Below are 20,043 nucleotides of genomic sequence, written 5' to 3'. Positions count from 1 at the left end.
ATAAGAAACTCATCACTTGAGAAGTTAACATTTCTGGTTGTGTCTATTTGTGAGCTGTCCAAACATACACCATCATGTGACGTAGGGAATTTCCCGTGCATACATGGTCATGTGATGAAGGGAATTTCCCACGCATCGTGACACAGGGAATTTGTGAGTGGAAAGCACAGTGTGGCCTCAGATAAACGTGAGCTGGAGGCCTGTTTCTGGTCCTTACTTGCTCTGTGGCCTTTGAGAAATTGATTAATCTACTTAACTCTGTTCATTCTCATTTATTCATTCAAAAATATTTACTAAGTGCCTACTATGTACCAGGCAATGCTGTCTGTTGAGGACATAGCTGTGAACAAAACATAAAAATCCCTGCCTTGGTGGAGTTGGCATTCCACCAGGTAGAGGCAGACACTAAAAAGAGAAGTAAATGTTTATAGCGTGAAGATGACAATTAAGTGTCATGAAGAAAAATAAAGAAAGGGGGAACAGATAGCTTCAGGGTAGGAAGAAGAGAGGATATAGAGGGACTGCAGTTTTTTAAAAAACTTTTTTATTGGACTATAGTTGCTTTACAATATTGCATTAGTTTCTACTGTATAGCAAAGTGAATCATCTATATGCATACATATAACCCTTCTTTTTTGATTTCTTTCCCATTTAGGTCACCACAGAGTACTGAGTAGGTTTCTTGAGCTATATAGTAGATTCTTGTTAGTTGTCTATTTTATGCAGAGTATCAGTAGTGTATATACATCAATCCAAATCTCTAGTTCATCCCACCCAGAAGGCTGCAGTTTTAAGTCGGGTGGTTAGGGACGCCCTCAATGGGAAGGTGATATATGAATAAAGAGCAGAAGGAGAGAAGAAGTAAGGTAGTAAAAGTCTGCAAAAAAGAATGTTCCAGGTTGAGGTAAGAGAGAGAAAGGCCCCGAGGCAGAAGCATGTTGAGCGTATTAAAGAAATGGCAGGGTGGCCAGAGGGGCTGAAACAGAATGAACAGTGATGCAGCAGCAAAGGAGGTCCAGGTGGTGCTCGGGACTTGCACATGTAATGTCTTGTAAGTTATCATAAGCAGTTTGGTTTTTACTTTTGATGTGATGGAAAGCCAATGGAGAGCTTTTGAACACTGACAGACATAACTTGATTTATGCCTTAGATAAGTCCACTTCGGTTTCTGGGTTGGGAAGAGCCTGGAGGTGGGAGAGTGGCCAAGGGTAGCAGCCGTGGGATCTCTTAAAGAAGACCACTGCAGTTATCCGAGTAAGAGATGATGCTGGCTCAGAGCAGGGTGGCTGTAGTGAGTTGGTGAGATGTGGTTGGATTCTGGAAATATTTTGAAGGTGGATCTAAATCTTGGATCTTGACAGACTGGATGTAGGCTTTTAAAAAAATTCTGCATTATTTTTGGCTGTGCTGGGTCTTCATTGCTACTCAGCCTGTTCTCTGGTTGCAGCACGTGGGGGCTACTCTGTTGCAGTGCGCAGGCTTCTCGCTGCGGAGCACAGGCTCTCAGGCACGCCTGTTTCAGCAGGTGCACAACGCAGGCTCAACAGTTGCGGTTGCTGGGCTCTAGAGCCCAAGTTCACTTGTTGCAGTGTATGGGCTTAGTTGCTCTGTGGCATGTAGCATCTTCCTGGATCAGGGATTGTATCCATGTCTCCTGCACTGGCAGGTGGATTCTTTACCACTGAGCCACCAGGGAAGCCATGGATATAGGCTTTGAGGAAAAGTAAAGACTTTGGTCCGCAGGCCTGGAAGGATGAGTCTCAGTTAACAGTCTTAACTGAGATAGGAAAATAGCAGTTGGAGTAGGTTTGAGTGGAGGATTGAGTTTGGTTTTGGATGTACTAAGTTTGAGATAGCTGCAAGACAATGGGGATATTTAAATAGGCCGTTGGATAAAGGAGTGAACCTGAAGTTGCCATTGTTGATAAATGACAAAGTCCAGGGTTTGACTGTGGGAGTGGGTGGCTGAGATGGCACAGAGGACAAGATCTTCAGGACCTGAAAAGACAGAATATTGGCAAGATTATCCATGTGGATGTTAAAAGTACCAAGAATTTTGATAAAGGTGCTGTTAGAGTGGCAATGCTGCTGCTGCTGCTGCTAAGTCGCTTCAGTCGTGTCCGACTCTGTGCGACCCTATAGACGGTAGGCCTTCAGGCTCCCCCGTCCCTGGGATTCTCCAGGCAAGAACACTGGAGTGGGTTGCCATTTCCTTCTCCAATGCGTGAAAGTGAAAAGTGAAAGTGAAGTTGCTCAGTTGTGTGCGACTCTTAGCGACCCCATGGACTGCAGCCCACCAGGCTCCTCCGTCCATGGGACTTTCCAGGCAAGAGTACTGGAGTGGGGTGCCATCGCCTTCTCCAGAGTGGCAATGAGCCAAAAGCAAAAATCTTTGTGGAATGAGGGTAGAGATGTGAGGACTGGGGGCTCAGTGGGGATGACTGTGACAAAGAGGGATGAGGGGAACAGTGTGATGATGTAAGATACGAAGCTCTGGCGTGCGGATTTGGGAAGAAGAAAGGTCTGAAGAGGTAGTGAGGAGCAGAGAACTGTTATCCCATCTCCAGTCTGGCTGTTGGTAAGGGGTGTGAGGAGGGAAATGGCCACCATTTAAAGGGGCTGCCAGAGAAACGGCGTCCTCAGATTTAGTTACGGTGAGGCGAAGGGCATGGTTCCGAGGAGGCTGAGGATAGCAGAGATTTTGCTGAGGATTGGCTGTGTGATCCGACAGGTATAGTAGGGGATTTCAGAAGTTAGGAGTGGGTTTTGGCAGAGGACAAGGGTCAGAAAAGGAGATGTCCACATGGTTTGGGGCCCTGGAGTTCTTTTGGTAGCTGATTCACAGGAATAACGAATCTGGTGGTCATGAGGAGGAGGGTGGTGGCTGAGACATGAGTAGTGGAGGGAGTCGGGGAGGGGGTCATGGGGTCTTTCCAGGACAAGCGGTTCTGGGGCTTCGTCTTGATTCCTGCCAGTGGAAGTGCCGAGGCTGGGAAAATAAGGTCTTCCTGGGGTGTGGAGCTCCTTTTCAGTTCCTCCAGTGGGGCAGGGAGCTCCCTCTTGTCTCCTGTCGTCAAGGGCATGGTGGCCACAGCAAGGAACAGAAAGAACTCAATCTAGCTTAGGAAAAGAGTGCTTGCTGGAAGGTCTCACGTGGGCTCCAAGGGCTGCCTGGAAATCAGCAGCTCAAGTTCGTGGCTCCTCTTTTCAGTCTTTGCTGTTAAGACTCATCAAGCAGCTTCATCTCTCTTGCTCTTCACTCAGATTTGAGCTTTTGAACGGCTCAACTGACAGAAAGAGGTGGTACAAACATGTTTCCTGGGAGGCCACCTCTCTGGATTGTGGGATGAAGACAGGGGAGATCAGAGATGGGAAAATGATTATGAACTGGACAGATTTGAGCTGAGATGTCTAATTCACTAAACTGAAGATTCTCATGCATTAAATAAGGGGTCATTTGATAATAGTTATCACATTGAATTGAGGTGGAGATTTAATGAGGTCATAGAAAGATAACTTTTAGCACAGTATATCTTACCCAGTTGGCACCCCCTACATATCAAATTTTATTTTTATAATCATGGTGTCTAGTAATTTGTCATCATACAGAGGGACACATTTGATTTGTTCCTGCTGTGTGTGGATCACTGAGCTCCCGAGGAAGCTGGGGAGGAGGCGTGTGCGTGCTGGACAGCACGGGAGCACTGCGTCTGGGTGGCCCCCACCGGGACCAGCAGTGGCATTGACATTTCGGTGTGGCTTTGCTGTTCTTTACTTTGGTCTGAAGGGACATTGCATTTCTATTTGTATTTTATTGCTTTTTCTTGTGGAATCCTATGCTATAGAGGTTTGCTTGCATACAGGAACACCTGACAGTCTGAGGACTCATTCTCAGCTAATGCCAAGGGTCTCGGTGGGTCTCCTTCTCTGCCTGCTACGGCAGCTCCTTCATCTCCTCGACCTTCACAGCTGACCTCCACTGGCTTGCTTTTGTCTGGTTTCTAACTCAGTTTCTATTAGGACAGACCTTGAATGTGAGCAGCCATGCATTCGCCCCTTGGATAAGAAGTTTTAGTTAGTCCTTTCATTTAGAATGTATTGACTTATGTGTCTATCTGAGCACTTGTGGATAAACGTGGGCACGATGCATAGATGTGCCCTCTATTGTGCGTCTTAAAGAAATCATAAATGTATTGATGGGAGCTGTGTGATAAGAAAAATGTGGTGTGTGCGGGAATCATTTTGGTTCCTACTGAGAAGCCTCAAGGACGCCTAAGTGTACTGAGTCAGTAATGTATTACTGAAGAGGAGCCTATTATAATTCAGGTCACAGTGATTTGCAGCTGCTGCAAGGTCACCAAGACCCCTTCTATGATCTCTGGATTGTCCCAGGTAGCAGAAAATGCTAAACTGTGGACCTCAAATGCTGATTTTTCTGATTTCTTGCTTTATTGCTGTGGACCTTGCTGTAAAACATGGGCACAGTTTAGGGGAAATAAACTGTTATGGAATTGAGAAACAAAAGCCCCAAGGCATTTTTGACATGAGTCATAAATAACACAGAGTTGTAACTTGGGAAATATATGACTATAGAAATTCTTTGGATATGTTGCCGATGATATTATTTGATCAGTTTCTTCCAATTGATCCTATCAGATGTCTGAAAAAAGTAGATAAGCCACTGAAGACAGGTGTTTTAAAATAGATGATTTAAAAATATTAGAATTTTTATGCCTATCCTTTACTGAAAGACCAAGTTTCTGAAGCCAGGTGACTTTACTTCATTATTAAAAATGATAAATGACGAACCTACCATAAAAGCTCTTATCAGGACCCGTGTTCCATCACCACTGCTCTTGAAGGGGCATGGAATATACTGGTTCATCCTCTTTAGAATATCACGGTGTTTTGTTACTTCATTCTCTCTCATTTTAAAGGATTTCATGGCAAAACACATACTTTATTACTTTAAGCAGATTTTAAAGACACTTGGTGAAATATCGCATGGTTGTTATTACAAAATGAAGTATGTTGATTCAGTTTGCCCAGTTCTTGGAACAGGAAAATTTACAACGTTATCTTAAATTATCAATTTGAATTGCAAAGAACCATCGTTTTATTATGTAGAGCAATTCACTAGGGGAAGCAGATATATGTATTGAACTTTGTGTAGGGGAAAAGAGTTTGATTGTTACAGACCATAAAATATAGCACCCATAGTCTCCAATTAACTCTAGACTGAAAAATAGCCAGCCTGCATTATTCCCTGTTTTCTGGTCCTGTGTTGGATCCTGGCTCTCAGTCACGCTGAATCATGGCAATTCAAACACTCCAGGGCCATAGTGGAGTGACTTACCAGGCAGCTTTTTCACAAAGCTGTTAAAAGAGGATAGACAGTGTTGTTGTCATGGTTTTAATTGGAGTATGATTGCTTTATAATGCTGTGTTAGTTTCTGCTGTACAACAATGTGAATTAGCTATTAGTATACATCTGGCCCCTTCCTCCTGAGCCCTCCGTCCACCTGCATTCTCCATCCCGCCTCTCCAGGTCATCACAGAGCACTGAGCTGAGCTCCCTGTGTTACACAGCAGCTTCCCACCAGTATCTGTTTCACATGTGGTGGTGCTCTCCTAGTTTGTCCCACCTTCCCCTTCCCCTGCTGCCCACACATCTGTTCCCTATGTCTGTATCTTTATTCCTGCCTTGCAAATAGTTTCATCTGTACCATATTTCTAGACTCTGTATGTATGTGTTAATATCCAATATTTGTTTTTCTCTTTCTGACTTACTTCACTCTGTAAAGCAGTCTATAGGTCCATCCACATCTCTACAGATGATTCATTTTTGTTCCTTTTAAAGGTCAAGTCATATTCAAGAGTGAACAGTGTTTATCAATGTATATTTGGTCCATGATCCAATCCTGGGATCAGGATACCCTGTCATGAGAGGACCAGGCCAGTTTTCATCTTTACTTGTCAAAGCTGGTGCCAGAGTACAGACCAAGGCTGCGCTTCCCCCTAGGATTCAGCAACCATTTGGCCCCACACGGAGATCCCACTTCACCCCCAAGATGACAGCACTCACTCCAAGTCTAACTCTGAGCTTCTGCCCCAAGAAACACAGCGGTCATTTGTTTGACACTTGGCGTGCCTTCTCCAAAGCCAAGGGTTAGTTAATGTCTCCATGGGGAGCTTTAAGACAATTGCTTTTGTTGCCTCCAGTTGATTCTCTCACCTCCATGCCTTTGCACAGGCTCTTCCCCCTGCCTGGAACACTGCTCACTAGCCCCTCTCCTGCCTAACTTCTGTTTGTCTCTCAGAACTTAGCTTGATGTCACTCCCCCAGGAGCCCCCAGGTTTGCCTTATGTGCTGCTTGAACACCCATGCTTCTGCTGGGGGAGCCCTTCCCACTCTGCACTGGAAATCTGGTTTGTAGAACTGCCTCCACGGTGGGCTATAAACTATTTTCTTTGTATTTAAAAAATTATTTCTTTTCCATATTTAAATCTATAATTCATATTGACTTTTTGGGTAGAATGTGAGGTCCTAATATTTACAGGAGAATTCTTTCCTTATCTTTTCCTTATCTGCCCTGAGAAGATCATTCTGTACTCATCCGCTGTTTGTTGAGGGACTGCTAAGTACCAGCCTTGCTGATGCCAGGAATGAGAAATGAATGGTGCTGCTCCTGACCTCAAGAAGCTTTCGTGCATGATGCCTGCCAAGTCGCTTCAGTTGTGTCTGACTCTTTGTGACCCTATGGACTGTAGCCCACCAGGATCTTCTGTCCATGGGATTCTCCAGGCAAGAACACTGGAATGGGTTGCCATGCGCTCCTCCAGGGGATTTTCCTGATCCAGGAATCGAACCTGAGTCTCTTAATCTCCTATGTTGGCAGGCAGGTTCTTTACCACTTGTGCCACCTGGGAAGCCCCAAGAAGCTTACATTCTATCAACTATACTTAAATTAAAATAAATAAATAAATGGAGGAAGAAGTTTACATTCTGTTGGAAAAGAGCAAACAAATAATCATTAGATCATATGAAACTGGCATTTTTGTAGGCCAAGAATGATCAATATTGGCAATTTCATATAGTTTAATCCAACGCAATACAAAATAAACACAGTGTCTTACTTGATTCCAGGGATCAGAAGTAGGGGAGGGACAGGGAGTAAAACAGGGAAGGAGGAAAGAAGAAGAATACACGGATGCCTTTGGAGTTGGCCCCTGTTGCATCCACTGGTGGTCAATCCACTGGAACTTCCGAGGAGCTTTATGAAATGTGAGTCAGAACTGCCTGCACAGGGACAGAGGGGAAACTTTATCCGTGAGTAGTCTGTGAAGGGTTATTTCCCCTGCATGTCATCGGATTGGCCCATGGGTGTGTCCAGTGGGTTTCTGTGGATGTTCCAGTCTTGGCATCAGAGAAGGCCTGGGCCAGGAAGTGAGAAGCAAGCAGGCGGGCTGAGGAGAGGCGCTGTCATGTCACACGCATGTGAAGTTGGTTGAAGTGGGGCCTGGGGCTAGTTGCTGCGGGCAGTGGCTGGAGTAAGAGACCAGACCGAGACAAACAATAGATGAGGTACATCTGAGGAGGAGTGGTGGATTCTGTGGACGTTTGGCTGGGAGGCAGAAGGGTGCAGTGATGAGGGAAACAGAAGAAGGGAGACTGAGCTGAATCTTCTAGGACTCACTGGTCCCCCAGGGGGAAGTGGGCAGGGGAGTGGATATTTCAGGTAGACAGAGCAATCTGGGCACAACCCCAGAGGCATGAACGAACATAGCACATTTGGAGGATTTGAAGCAGATGGACATGGCTGGATTGTAAAGCCTGGGGAGTGGAAGGTAGAAGGTGGCTAGAGAGACAGGCAGGAGTCAGATCAAGAAGCTGACTTGGGAGGTATATTAGTTTGCTAGGGCTGCTGTAATAAAATACCACAAACCAAGCTGGTTTGAACAACAAAATTTTATTGATTCAGAACTCTGGAGGCTTGAAGTCCAAGACTGAGGTATGGGCAGGATTGATGTCTTCCCAGGGATAAGAAAGAATCTTCCTTGTTCAAGATTCCCTCAATATTTTTGGTGTTATTGACACTGTAACAACTGCCAACACGATATATTTTAAAAGTTAATCTGCATTATTAATATTTTTCTATTACTCAAGTATAAACAACCAACAGAACAATAGACCACACCCTGATTTATAGCAAAAAGCAAAATGGCTGTCTGAGGAGGCCTTACATATAGCTGTGAAAAGAAAAGAAGTGAAAAGCAAAGGAGAAAAGGACAGATATACCCATTTTGAATGCAGAGTTCCAAAGAATAGCAAGGAGAAATAAGAAAGCCTTCCTCAGCGATCAGTGCAAAGAAATAGAGGAAAACAATAGAATGGGAAAGACTAGAGATCTCTTCAAGAAAATTAGAGATACCAAGGGAGCATTTCATGCAAAGATGGGCATAGTAAAGGACAGAAATGGTATGGACCTAACAGAAGCAGAAGATACTAAGAAGAGGTGGGAAGAATACACAGAAGAACTGTACAAAAAAGATCTTCACAACGCAGATAATCACGAAGGTGTGATCACTCCCACTCACCTAGAGCCAGACATCCTGGAATGTGAAGTCAGGTGGGTGTTACGAAGCTCACTACGAACAAAGCTAGTGGCTCACTACGAACAAAGCTAGTGGAGGCGATGGAATTCCAGTTGAGCTATTTCAAATTCTAAAAGATGATGCTGTGAAAGTGCTGCACTCAATATGTCAGCAAATTTGGAAAACTCAGCAGTGGCCACAGGACTAGAAAAGGTCAGTTTTTATTCCAATCCCAAAGAAAGGCAATGCCAATTGCACTCATCTCACATGCTAGTAAAGTAATGCTCAAAATTCTCCAAGCCAGGCTTCGGCAATACGTGAACCATGAACTTCTGGATGTTCAAGCTGGTTTTAGAAAAGGCAGAGGAACCAGAGATCAAATGGCCAACATCTGCTGGATCATTGAAAAAGCAAGAGAGTTCCAGAAAAATATCTGTTTCTGCTTTATTGACTATGCCAAAGCTTTTGACTGTGTGGATCACAATAAACAGTGGAAAATTCTGAAAGAGATGGGAATACCAGACTACCTGACCTGCCTCTTGAGAAACCTATATGCAGGTCAGGAAGCAACAGTTAAAACCGGACATGGAACAACAGACTGGTTCCAAATAGGAAAAGGAGTATGTCAAGGCTGTATATTGTCACCCTGCTTATTTAACTTCTATGCAGAGTACATCATGAGAAACACTGGGCTGGAAGAAGCACAGGCTGGAATCAAGATTGCCGGGAGAAATATCAGTAACTTCAGATATGCAGATGACACCACCCTTATGGCAGAAAGTGAAGAAGAACTAAAGGGCCTCTTGATGAAAGTGAAAGAGGAGAGAGAAAAAGTTGGCTTAAAGCTCAACATTCAGAAAACTAAGATCATGGTGTCCAGTCCCATCACTTCATTGCAGATAGATGGGGAAACAGTGGCTGACTGTATTTTTCTGGGCTCCGAAATCACTGCAGATGGTGATTGCAGCCATGAAATTAATAGACGCTTGCTCCTTGGAAGGAAAGTTATGACCAACCTAGACAGCATATTCAAAAGCAGAGATATTACTTTGCCAACAAAGGTCTGTCTAGTCAAAGCTATGGTTTTTCCAGTGGTCATGTATGGATGTGAGAGTTGGACTATAAAGAAAGCTGAGAGCAGAAGAATTGATGCTTTTGAACTGTGGTACTGGAAAAGATTCTTGAGAATCCCTTGTAGTGCGAGAAGATCCAACCAGTCCATCCTAAGGGAGACCAGTCCTGGGTGTTCATTGCAGGGATTGATGTGGAAGCTGAAACTCCAATACTTTGGCCACCTGATGCAAAGAGCTGACTCATTTGAAAAGACCCTGATGCTGGGAAAGATTAAGGGCAGGAAGAGGAGGGGACAGCAGAGGATGAGATGTTTGATGGCATCACCGACACAATGGACATGGGTTTGGGTGGTCTCTGGGAGTTGGTGATGGACAGGGAGGCCTGGAGTACTGTGGTTCACAGGGTGGCAAAGAGTCGGACACGACTGAGCAACTGAACTGAACTAAACTGATTTATAGCAGTTGCAGACTTCTGCTATGTAAGTGCTCTCAGCAAGGAGTTGGGAAAAGGTGTTCAGGAGCATGTTATTACACAGCATTGCTGCTTTACAGATGCAGTGGATGTAGATAACCTCAAGAGCATAAATAATAGTAAGATGCAGTAAAATAATTAGGAAGTGATGAGTTCTGAGTATTTATTTAGAGTATTTATTTATTTAGTACAGTAGTTGTAATACTATATCCAAAGCTAAATTATACAGGGCTTCCCAGATGGCGCTAGTGGTAAAGAACCTGCCTGCCAATCAGAAAGGCAGGTCAGGACGATCCCCTGAAGTAGATAATGGCAACCCACTCCAGTATTCTTGCCTGGATAATCCCATGAACAGAGGAGCCTGGTGGACTACAGTCCATAGGGTTGCATAGAGTTGGACACGACTGAAATGAGTTAACGTGTACTCATATATTATACATATAAATTAATTTATAAATACAATATAATTTAGTTAGTTGTAAGCTTGTATATTTTAATTTTTAATAATGGCTGCTTTGCTGCTGCTGTTGCTAAGTCGCTTCAGTCGTGTCTGACTCTGTGCCACCCCATTGACGGCAGCCCATCAGGCTCCACTATCCCTGGGATTCTCCAGGCAAAAACACTGGAGTGGGTTGCTATTTCCTTCTCCAATGCATGAAAGTGAAAAGTGAAAGTGAAGTCGCTCAGTCATGTCCAACTCTTAGCAGCCCCATGGACCGCAGCCCGCCAGGCTCCTCCGTCCATGGGATTTTCCAGGCAAGAGTACTGGAGTGGGGTGCCATTGCCTTCTCCGAATGGCTGCTTTAGCAACTGGTAAATATTATTCCTGAAAAATGTAAGAATGACTTCTCACGAGACCATGGGTGCTGGCTCCTGTAGGCCATTCCTTCTCGTTTTCCTCTCCACTGACTCAAATTCAATGCAAGGTTCAAGGTCCAGTCACAACTCCCCCTGCTGCAAAACCTTCCAAGAACATATCACATCTTTCTTTCCTTAATTGCTTCAATCCTTTCAGGTGATACCAGTCCTTAAAATCTATCTTCTACTACTGCTCAAGTTTGTCTCCTGTTTTCATCCAATCTGTTTCATCAGTGATATGGTCAATTCTGTGAGGGCACAGAGCTTGCATAGTCATCTTTGTACTTTCTGACAATATCAGCATCATCTTCACACATGAGGTTCTAGATATTATGCTGTTGAGTTTCTTGCTTTTTGGATAAATTAACATATACATTTGTATAGTACCCAATTGTCCCCATCTCATAAAGATGAGCACAGAGATGCAAGTCTGATTCCAGGCAAATGGGAGTTTATTGTGTTTGCATAGCTCAGACTCCACTGACGTTGGGGGTTGCAAGACTCACTCAGTATGACCTTAACATACACTGTTCACATCTCCAGACACACTTTCTTTGAAAAGATCCTCCTTTAGCCCTCAGAGGTCTGGCAGCCCACATCCAAGCATCATTCCTTGTCTTCCCTTAGTCACCTCATCCTTTTCTTATGCAGGGAGTTCTGTCTACTTGTTGAATTTTGAATGAAAACCCAATGGACACAAGCTCTGTACTGAATTCTATATTTTGTTCCTTGCTGAGCTTCCATGAATATAAAACACCAGCACAAAGGGGAGAGTCAGCAGGTACAGATCAACACTATCCATATTTAATGAGAAGGGAGCCTGAGTTCATAGATGGGAAAACCGCATTAGACGAAGACCAAGTTCAATAACTTGGCCAGGCTTACTGAGTAAGCTTCTAGCAAAAAATGAATAAATATCTTATGATGAACTTTCATGATTTATGCTTTAAAGTATTACCATCATTTTAATCCCTAAGGGGGAAAAAAAAGCAAGCAAGGAAGGAATTAAATAGTGATTGGTAATTTGGAAATTTCCCTCACCTACAATGGAGTAAAAAAGGAGAGAAGCAGGGACCCATATCCTTCACCAAGGGTCTGACTCTCTGTGAGTGGGCTGGCCCAGATCCCCACCATGTCTCCTCAGAAGACACTGAAACCCTCACAATCTCCACTCACTACCAAAAAGTCAGTGGTTACGAGGCACGGAGGCCTGGAGTCCAAAGCACAGTGGTCTTCCTACCTGCCTCTGGTTGTGTGACTCCCAGTTTCTTCCCTGGTCCCCAGTGGCTTCTGACATCTTTCTGAAGACATCCTTCATGGCAACATGATCAGTAGCTGTGGCTTCAGTTACGGTACTATTGCTTCCAGAACCCTCTTTGGGTGCCTGGGATCTCTCCTGTGTCTCCAGGTGCTAAGTCTCTTGGTGGCTGGGCAGCCATCATCACTCTTTCAGCATCAAATATACAGATGAATACATTCTTTTAATAAATGACATCAACAGATAAAACATGGAGTCCCACCATCAGCCCAGTTCCTATTCACACCCACTCCTTTTGCATTGGACATAGAAGCACCAGTGAAGCTGTCAGAAAGATCTGCTGCTGCTAAGTCGCTTTAGTCATGTCCGACTCTGTGCGACCCCATAGACGGCAGCCCACCAGGCTCCCCCATCCCTGGGATTCTCCAGGCAAGAACACTGGAGTGGGTTGCCATTTCCTTCTCCAATGCAGGAAAGTGAAAAGTGAAAGGGAAGTCGCTCAGTCGTGTCTGACTCTTAGCGACCCCATGGACTACAGCCTACAGGCTCCTCCATCCATGGGATTTTCCAGGCAAGAGTACTAGAGTGGTGTGCCATTGCCTTCTCTGCAGAAAGATCTAGCAAGTCCCAACCCCAAATTCAGTGGGACTGTGCATTGCATTCTTGTTCTCACAGATGCTTGCTCATTTAAATAGTTGTCTCTCTATTCATTCATTCAGTCACCCACCCAATATTTATTGAGCAGCTAGTATGTGCCAGGTACCATGACATGGAGAATTAGACCAAAGGCTCCTATTCAAGGTGCTCACAGCCTAATAATAATGATAATAATAGTAATAATAATAATAATAGCAGAAAATACAGAATGCTTAGTATGTACCATTTCTCAATATCACGAGGTAAATTTATTATTCCTTACTTTACAGGTCAGAAAATAAAGACACGGTGAGGTTTAGTTGCTCATTTTCACACAGACAGGTAAATAGACAATTACTGTATCATGGAGTAACCCAGTGATGCAGGGGAGCCCCCTGTTCGGGGGTACACTCAGGAGTCAGGTGGGATTCAAACCTACCTTGGTTGCATACTCGTGCCCCTGCCTAATTCTAGGATTTTCCAGGCATCATAAAATTTTAAAAAGGGTTTTTAAGAGAAACTAACAGGAACTTGGATTACTGTGATGTTGAATGGTTTGCCTTGGAAATGAACTGAGATCATCCTGTCATTTTTGAGCGTGCACCCAAGTACTGCATTTCTGACTCTGTTGACTATGAGGGCTACTCCAACTAACAGGAACACGTTAGCAATAAAACAAAGAAGTGTTCATCCAAAATGGAAAAAAAATGTTCAGCTTTAGGGTTTGTGTGAATTTTAAATTTATGTCTTCAGTCTTTCCCGCAAAACTCAGCCCTATTCCTGAAGAAAGGGTCTAGTGATGAATTAGAAGGGGTTGGAAAGATTTGTGATTGCAAAAGAACGCTCAGGAAACCTATTCAAAATAGACAAGACAAGGCATCTGGAGCATGACTCCTCATGTCTGGAAGCAGGACTTCTGCAGACACAGAAAGAAGAGACTGGAACCAGCAAAGCTGTTCTTCACACTGTGGTATCTGCTCAGTTTCACCTCCTACCATTGTGCTAACTCTGGCAGTTCTTTGGATGTGAATTGATGCCGGGTCTCCTTGAGCTGATTTTTTAAGAACTGAGAGAGAGCATACGAACCTGAATCATATGACCAACAGTTTGAAATTCTTAATAAATGTGCATTCTTGTTACAGCCTCATGATACCAAGTCCCTTATCAGCTCTATCAGTTCAGAGAAGAAATCAGTACAGTGAAAATCCCTGTAGGTTTCATGAAATTGATAAAAGTCCTTAGACTGATGTACTCAGCCATTTGTTTTAATGTCATGTAGAAACAACCCCTGGTTTGGTTTCTGTCTTTGTTGATATTATGCTTTGGTGATCAGCTAAACCATTCACTCTGAGAGCTGAATTCTTCTGGTGGTATTTTTCCACACCAGTTTGAGGCATGGCAGGTGTTTTTTTTGTCAGCAAGAACAGAAGATGATGCCAAAAGGAAGCAGCTTAATGAGCTATTGGCAGTGATTCTACACTTATCTCTAGAAGAAAACGCTTAGGTTCCAATGTGGTTTTTCCAAAGTAATAATTCTTTGCTGACTTCTTCCTAAACATACCTTTCCTGATTGTGAAGAAATAATCACAATTAATCTTTTTAATTGGGCTTCCCTTGTGGCTCAGCTGATAAAGAATCCGCCTGCAATGCGGGAGACCTGGGTTTGATCCCTGGGTTGGGAAGATCCTCTGGAGAAGGGAAAGGCTACCCACTCCAGTATTCTGGCTTGGAGAATTCCATAGTCCATGGGATCACAAAGAGTCAGATGCAACTGAGTGACTTTCACTTTCACTTTCCCTGGTGGCTCAGACAGTAAAGAATCTGCCTGTGATGTGGAAGTCCTGGGTTTGATCCCTGGGTTGGGAATATCCCCTGGAGAAGGAAACAGCAACCCACTCCAGTATTCTTGCCTGGAAAATCCCACAGACAGAGGAGCCTGGTGGGCTACAGTCCATGGGGTCGCAGAGTTGGACAAGACTGAGCTACTAACAGACCAAATCTTTTTAAGTAACAAAGGGCCTTTAATGAAAATATTTTGCTTGATACTAAGAGATTTTGGAGAGATTTACGAATTATTTTTGCCATTATTTCTTTGAATATTCTTTCTTTTCCTTTCTATTTCTTCTTCCTTTTGGGACTCCCATTATATGTATGTTGGGATGATTGATGGAGTTCAACAGGTTCCTGAGATTCTTTCATTTTCCTTCATTCTTTTTGCTTTTCTGTTTCTCTCATTAGATAATCTCAGCTGACCTACTTTCAGGGTTGCTGGTTCTTTCTTTTGTCTGCAATAATTTGTTGTTGAGCTCCTATAGTAAAATTTTAATTTCACTCATTGTACATATCAACTCCAGAGTTTCTATTTGGTTCCTTTGAATAATTTCTCTCTTTTTTGATATTCTCTTGGTAAGACATTGTTCTCTTGATTTCCTTTCATTCTTTAGGCATGATTTCCTTTAGAAATTTGAACATATTTAAAATAGCTGATTCAAACTGTTCTAGTATCTCAATGTCTGGGTTACCTCAGGGACATTTTATATTGATTGTTTCTTTCCTGCTGTGTATGGACCACATTTTCTTGTATGCCTTGTAATTTTTAAATGGGAACAGCATTTTGAATACTAGAATGTGGTGGCTCTAGAAATAAGATTCCCTATCTTCCTTCAGGCTTGTTGTTTCTACTTGTCTTAGTTGTTGACTTGCTAGTGACTTTTCTGAGCCAGTTTTAGAAAGTGCATCTTTTGGTCATTTGTGACCACTGAAGTTTCTGTTCTGTTAGTGCAGTGGTCAGTTAATGCTTGGATATGGATTTCCTTAAATGTTTAGGAACAAAGTAGCTCCCCATTTTTTGCACACTGTGTTGGGGCACACTTCGGGTACTCAGCCAGGCAGTTCACAGCTCTGCCTTAGTGTTCATTTCCCGTTTGTGCAGACTCAAGGTCAGCCAGAACTGAGAATGTAAAGCCTTCTAAGGTGTTTCCTGAGCATGTGCACAGTGCTGTTTATGTGTAAGACCTTCTAGATGGTCAGGAATATGTTGGAGCCTTGCAAAGTCCTTATTCCCCAATGTGTATCATTTCCCAGCCTTTCCTCCAAGTTTTTTAGTTAATCTATTTTTTTTTTTTAATAACCGTTACCCATTGCTGCATACAGTACCTATTAAAATATTTGCCTGTAAATGTTTTTGACAAACACCCCTGGGTAGTGGTCATAGTTCTGGCTGAGTTCCAGGTGAGAAAAAACATGCCTTTTGAGCTTGTCTTCCATGGAGTCACTGGGCAGATCAACCAAGGATAACTCTTTCCAAATGAGGTCTGTTCTGCTCCCTCTGGTGTCAGCTCTGTTACTGGGAAAGGGAGCTGTTTCTTTCAAGGCTACATTTAAGCTGAGCAACGGGTTATGGGACGAAAATGCCACAAAGATCAATGTTCTTACCGAGATTCAGCCCTTTTTGCTGATTCAGTGCTTCCAAAGTTACAACAAGCTTTTTGTTTGTCTCCAGTGTTCCAAAAAAAAGTTTGATTCTGACAGTTTTTGCCAGAGTTTTTAGTTGCTTCTATAGAGGGGTGGTCTTCTGCAGTTTCTTACTCTGACCATTATATTGATATCATCTTGCCTATTTTTTCTTACAGGAATCTTGGGCCTTATTCTTGTATTCTTAGAAGCTCTTTATATGTTAGAGATATTAACACTTTGTGATTAGTTGCAAACTGTTTCGCCCTAGTTCATCATTTGGTATGTTACTTTGTTCATGGTGCTGTGACTTATTCAAATATTTTTGATTGCTATCAGATTTATTAATCTTTTCTCTTACTTCTGGATATTGAGCCATAGTGACAAAAAAAATTTCCCTCATTCTAATTCTAGAGCAATTTACCTGTATTTTCATATGGTATTTGTAGAGCTTTATATTTTACTATTTTTGGTAGTTGGAGAATATTTATTTATTGCATTTAAAATCACTAATTTAAATTTAAATCACTAACCCATTTGGATTTTATATAGTATATGGTGTGAGAAATGGATCCAATTTTATTTTTTTCATATAGCTAGCCATTTATACTTTCAGCATTTACTATCTTTTCCCACCAATTTGAGAAACCTTCTCTATACTAAATTTCTGTGTGCAATCAGGTCTATGCTTGAATTTTCTATTCTGTTTCACTGGTTTTCTAGTCATGTGCCAATGCCATAGTGTTTTAATTTATAGTTATTTTTTTTATATAAGCTAGTTCCCTATATTCCTCCATTGTTTTTCTTTTTTAAAGATATTTTCATGGCTATTATTGTTTATTTGTCCTTCCAAATGAAACTTCTTGTAAATTGCTGTATGCCAGAAAAAAAAATTGATGAAATTTTATATTGGGATTGTGTTAAATTTATATATTACCTTCATGATAACTGATATGCCAAAACATGATATATCTGTTTTTTCTTTCATGTCTACTTTTGAGACTTAAAAGAATGCTTTGTAGTTTTCCTCATATAGTTTTTGGGCATATCTTTTTAGGTTTGTACCTAAGAATTTTATTTCATATTTTGATATCACAAATGGGGCATTCTCTTCCATTCCAATTGGTTTTTGTTTGTATATATAAAACCTACTGCTATACATTAATTGTATAATATACTGTTTTATTATTAGAGCCCATAGTTTTCCCATAGGCTCTTGTGAGTTTTCTAAAGTAATGTCAGCTTCTGGAATATTTTATTTTGGTGGTTTTAGGAAAAACTGTGAAACACATAGTAAGAAATCCTGGACATCAGTATTCAGTAATAAGACCCATAAGCCAAGTTATTCTGTTATATACCTCAGCATTTCTTATGATGTTACTTTGATTTTAGGCCTAAATCAGCCTCTAAAAGAGAATTTAAAAAGTGGCATTAATGATAAACCTAAAGCTAACATTATTCTCAATGGAAAAACTGAAAGCATTCCCTCTAAGATCAGGAACAAGACAAGGGTGTCCACTTTCACCACTATTATTCAACATAGTTTTGGAAGTACTAGGTACAGCAATTAGAGAAGAAAAGGAAATAAAAGGAATCCAGATAGGAAAAGAAGAAGTAAAGCTCTCACTGTTTGCAGATGACATGATACTGTACATAGAAAACCCTAAAGATAGTATCAGAAAATTAATAGAGTTAATTAGTGAGTTTAACAAAGTTGTAGGATACAAAATCAATACACAGAAGTCATTTGCATTTCTATATACTAACAATGAAAAAATCAGAAAGAGAAATTAAGGACTCAATTACCTTCACCATTGCGACAAAAAGAATTAAATATCTAGGAATAAACTTACCTAAGGAGAGATAAGAAAGCCTTCCTCGGTGATCAATGCAAAGAAATAGAGGAAAACAATAGAATGGGGAAGACTAGAGATCTCTTCAAGAAAATTAGAGATACCAAGGGAACATTTCATGCAAAGATGGGCTCAATAAAGGACAGAAATTGTATGGACCTAAAGAAGCAGAAGATATTAAGAAGAGGTGGCAAGAATACACAGAAGAACTACAAAAAAAGATCTTCACGACCCAGATAATCATGACGGTGTGATCACTCACTAGAGCCAGACATCCTGGAATGGGAAGTCAAGTGGGTCTTAGGTAGCATCACTATGAACAAAGCTAGTGGAGGTGATGGAATTCCAGTTGAGCTATTTCAAATCCTAAAAGATGATGCTGTGAAAGTGCTGCACTCAATATGCCTGCAAATTTGGAAAACTCAGCAGTGGCCACAGGACTGGAAAAGCTTTGTTTTCATTCCAATCCCAAAGAAAGGCAATGCTAAAGAATGCTCAAACTACCTCACAATTGTACTCATCTCACATGCTAGCAAAAAAAAAACACTCAAAATTCTCCAGGCCAGGCTTCAATAGTAAGTGAACCATTAACTTCCAGATGTTCAACCTGGATTTAGAAAAGGCAGAGGAACCACAGATCAAATTGCCAACATCCATTGGATCATCAAAAAAGCAAAGGAGTTCCAGGAAAACATCTGCTTCTGCTTTATTGACTATGCCAAAGTCTTTGACTGTGCAGAATACAACAAACTGTGGACAATTCTTCAAGAGATGGGAATACCAGACCACCTGACCTGCCTCCTGAGAAATCTGTATGCATGTCAAGAAGCAACAGTTAGAAATGGACATGGAAAAACAGACTGGTTCCAAATCAGGAAAGGAGTACATCAAGGCTGTATATTGTCACCCTGCTTATTTAACATATATGCAGAGTACATCATGAGAAATGCTGGACTGGATGAAGTACAAACTGGAATCAAGATTGCCAGGAGAGATGTCAATAACCTCAGATATGCAGATGACACCACCCTTATGGCAGAAAGCGAAGAAGAACTAAAGAGCCTCTTGATGAAAGTGAAAGAGGAGAGTGAAAAAGTTGGCTTAAAGCTCAACATTCAGAAAACTAAGATCATGGCATCTGGTCCCATCACGTCATGGGAAATAGATGGGGAAACAGTGGAAACAGTGACAGACTTTATTTTTGGGGCCTCCCAAATCACTGCAGATGGTGACTGCAGCCGTGAAATTAAAAGACGCTTACTCCTTGGAAGAAAAGTTATGACAAACCTAGACAGCTTATTAAAAAGCAGAGACATTAGTTTGCCAACAAAGGTCCATCTAGTCAAAGCTATGGTTTTTCCAGTAGTCATGTATGGATGTGAGAATTGGAGTATAAAGAAAGCTGAGTGCCAAAGAATTGATGCCTTTGAACTGTGGTGTTGGAGAAGACTCTTGAGAGTCCCTTGGACTGCAAGCAGATCCAACTAGTCCATTCTAAAGTAAGCCAGTCCTGAATATTCATTGGAAAGACTGATGCTGAAACTGAAACTGCAATACTTTGGCCACCTGATGTGAAGAACTGACTCATTAGAAAAGACCCTGATGCTGGTAAAGACTGAAGGCAGGAGGAGAAGGGGACGACAGAGGATGAGATGGTTGGATGGCATCATCGACTCAATGGACATGATTTTGAGTAAACTCCAGAAGTTGGTGATGGACAGGGAGGCCTGGCATGCAGTCCATGGGATCACAAAGAGTTGGACATGACTGAGTGACTGAACCGAACTGAAGGAGACAAAAGAACTGTGCACAGAAAAGTATAAGACACTAATGAAAGAAATCAAA

General features: G+C 42.1%; 2 long non-coding RNA genes across 5 annotated transcripts in view; both read left to right on the top strand.

Annotated features, from left to right (window-relative positions):
• Window positions 1-20,043, top strand: part of LOC129633137 (uncharacterized) — a 62,125-nt gene that overhangs the window by 28,459 nt on the left and 13,623 nt on the right. The window lies entirely within an intron of this gene.
• LOC129633138 (uncharacterized) lies at window positions 3,686-6,953 on the top strand. Its single transcript, XR_008704911.1, has 3 exons — window positions 3,686-3,913; window positions 5,861-6,168; window positions 6,602-6,953. It is a non-coding gene; the product is annotated as an uncharacterized LOC129633138 (long non-coding RNA).

Source organism: Bubalus kerabau, chromosome 18, assembly GCF_029407905.1.
Source record: "Bubalus kerabau isolate K-KA32 ecotype Philippines breed swamp buffalo chromosome 18, PCC_UOA_SB_1v2, whole genome shotgun sequence".
Taxonomy (NCBI): Eukaryota; Metazoa; Chordata; class Mammalia; order Artiodactyla; family Bovidae; genus Bubalus; species Bubalus kerabau.
Note: the sequence above shows the minus strand (reverse complement) of the source record. Positions and strands in the feature narration are given on the sequence as shown.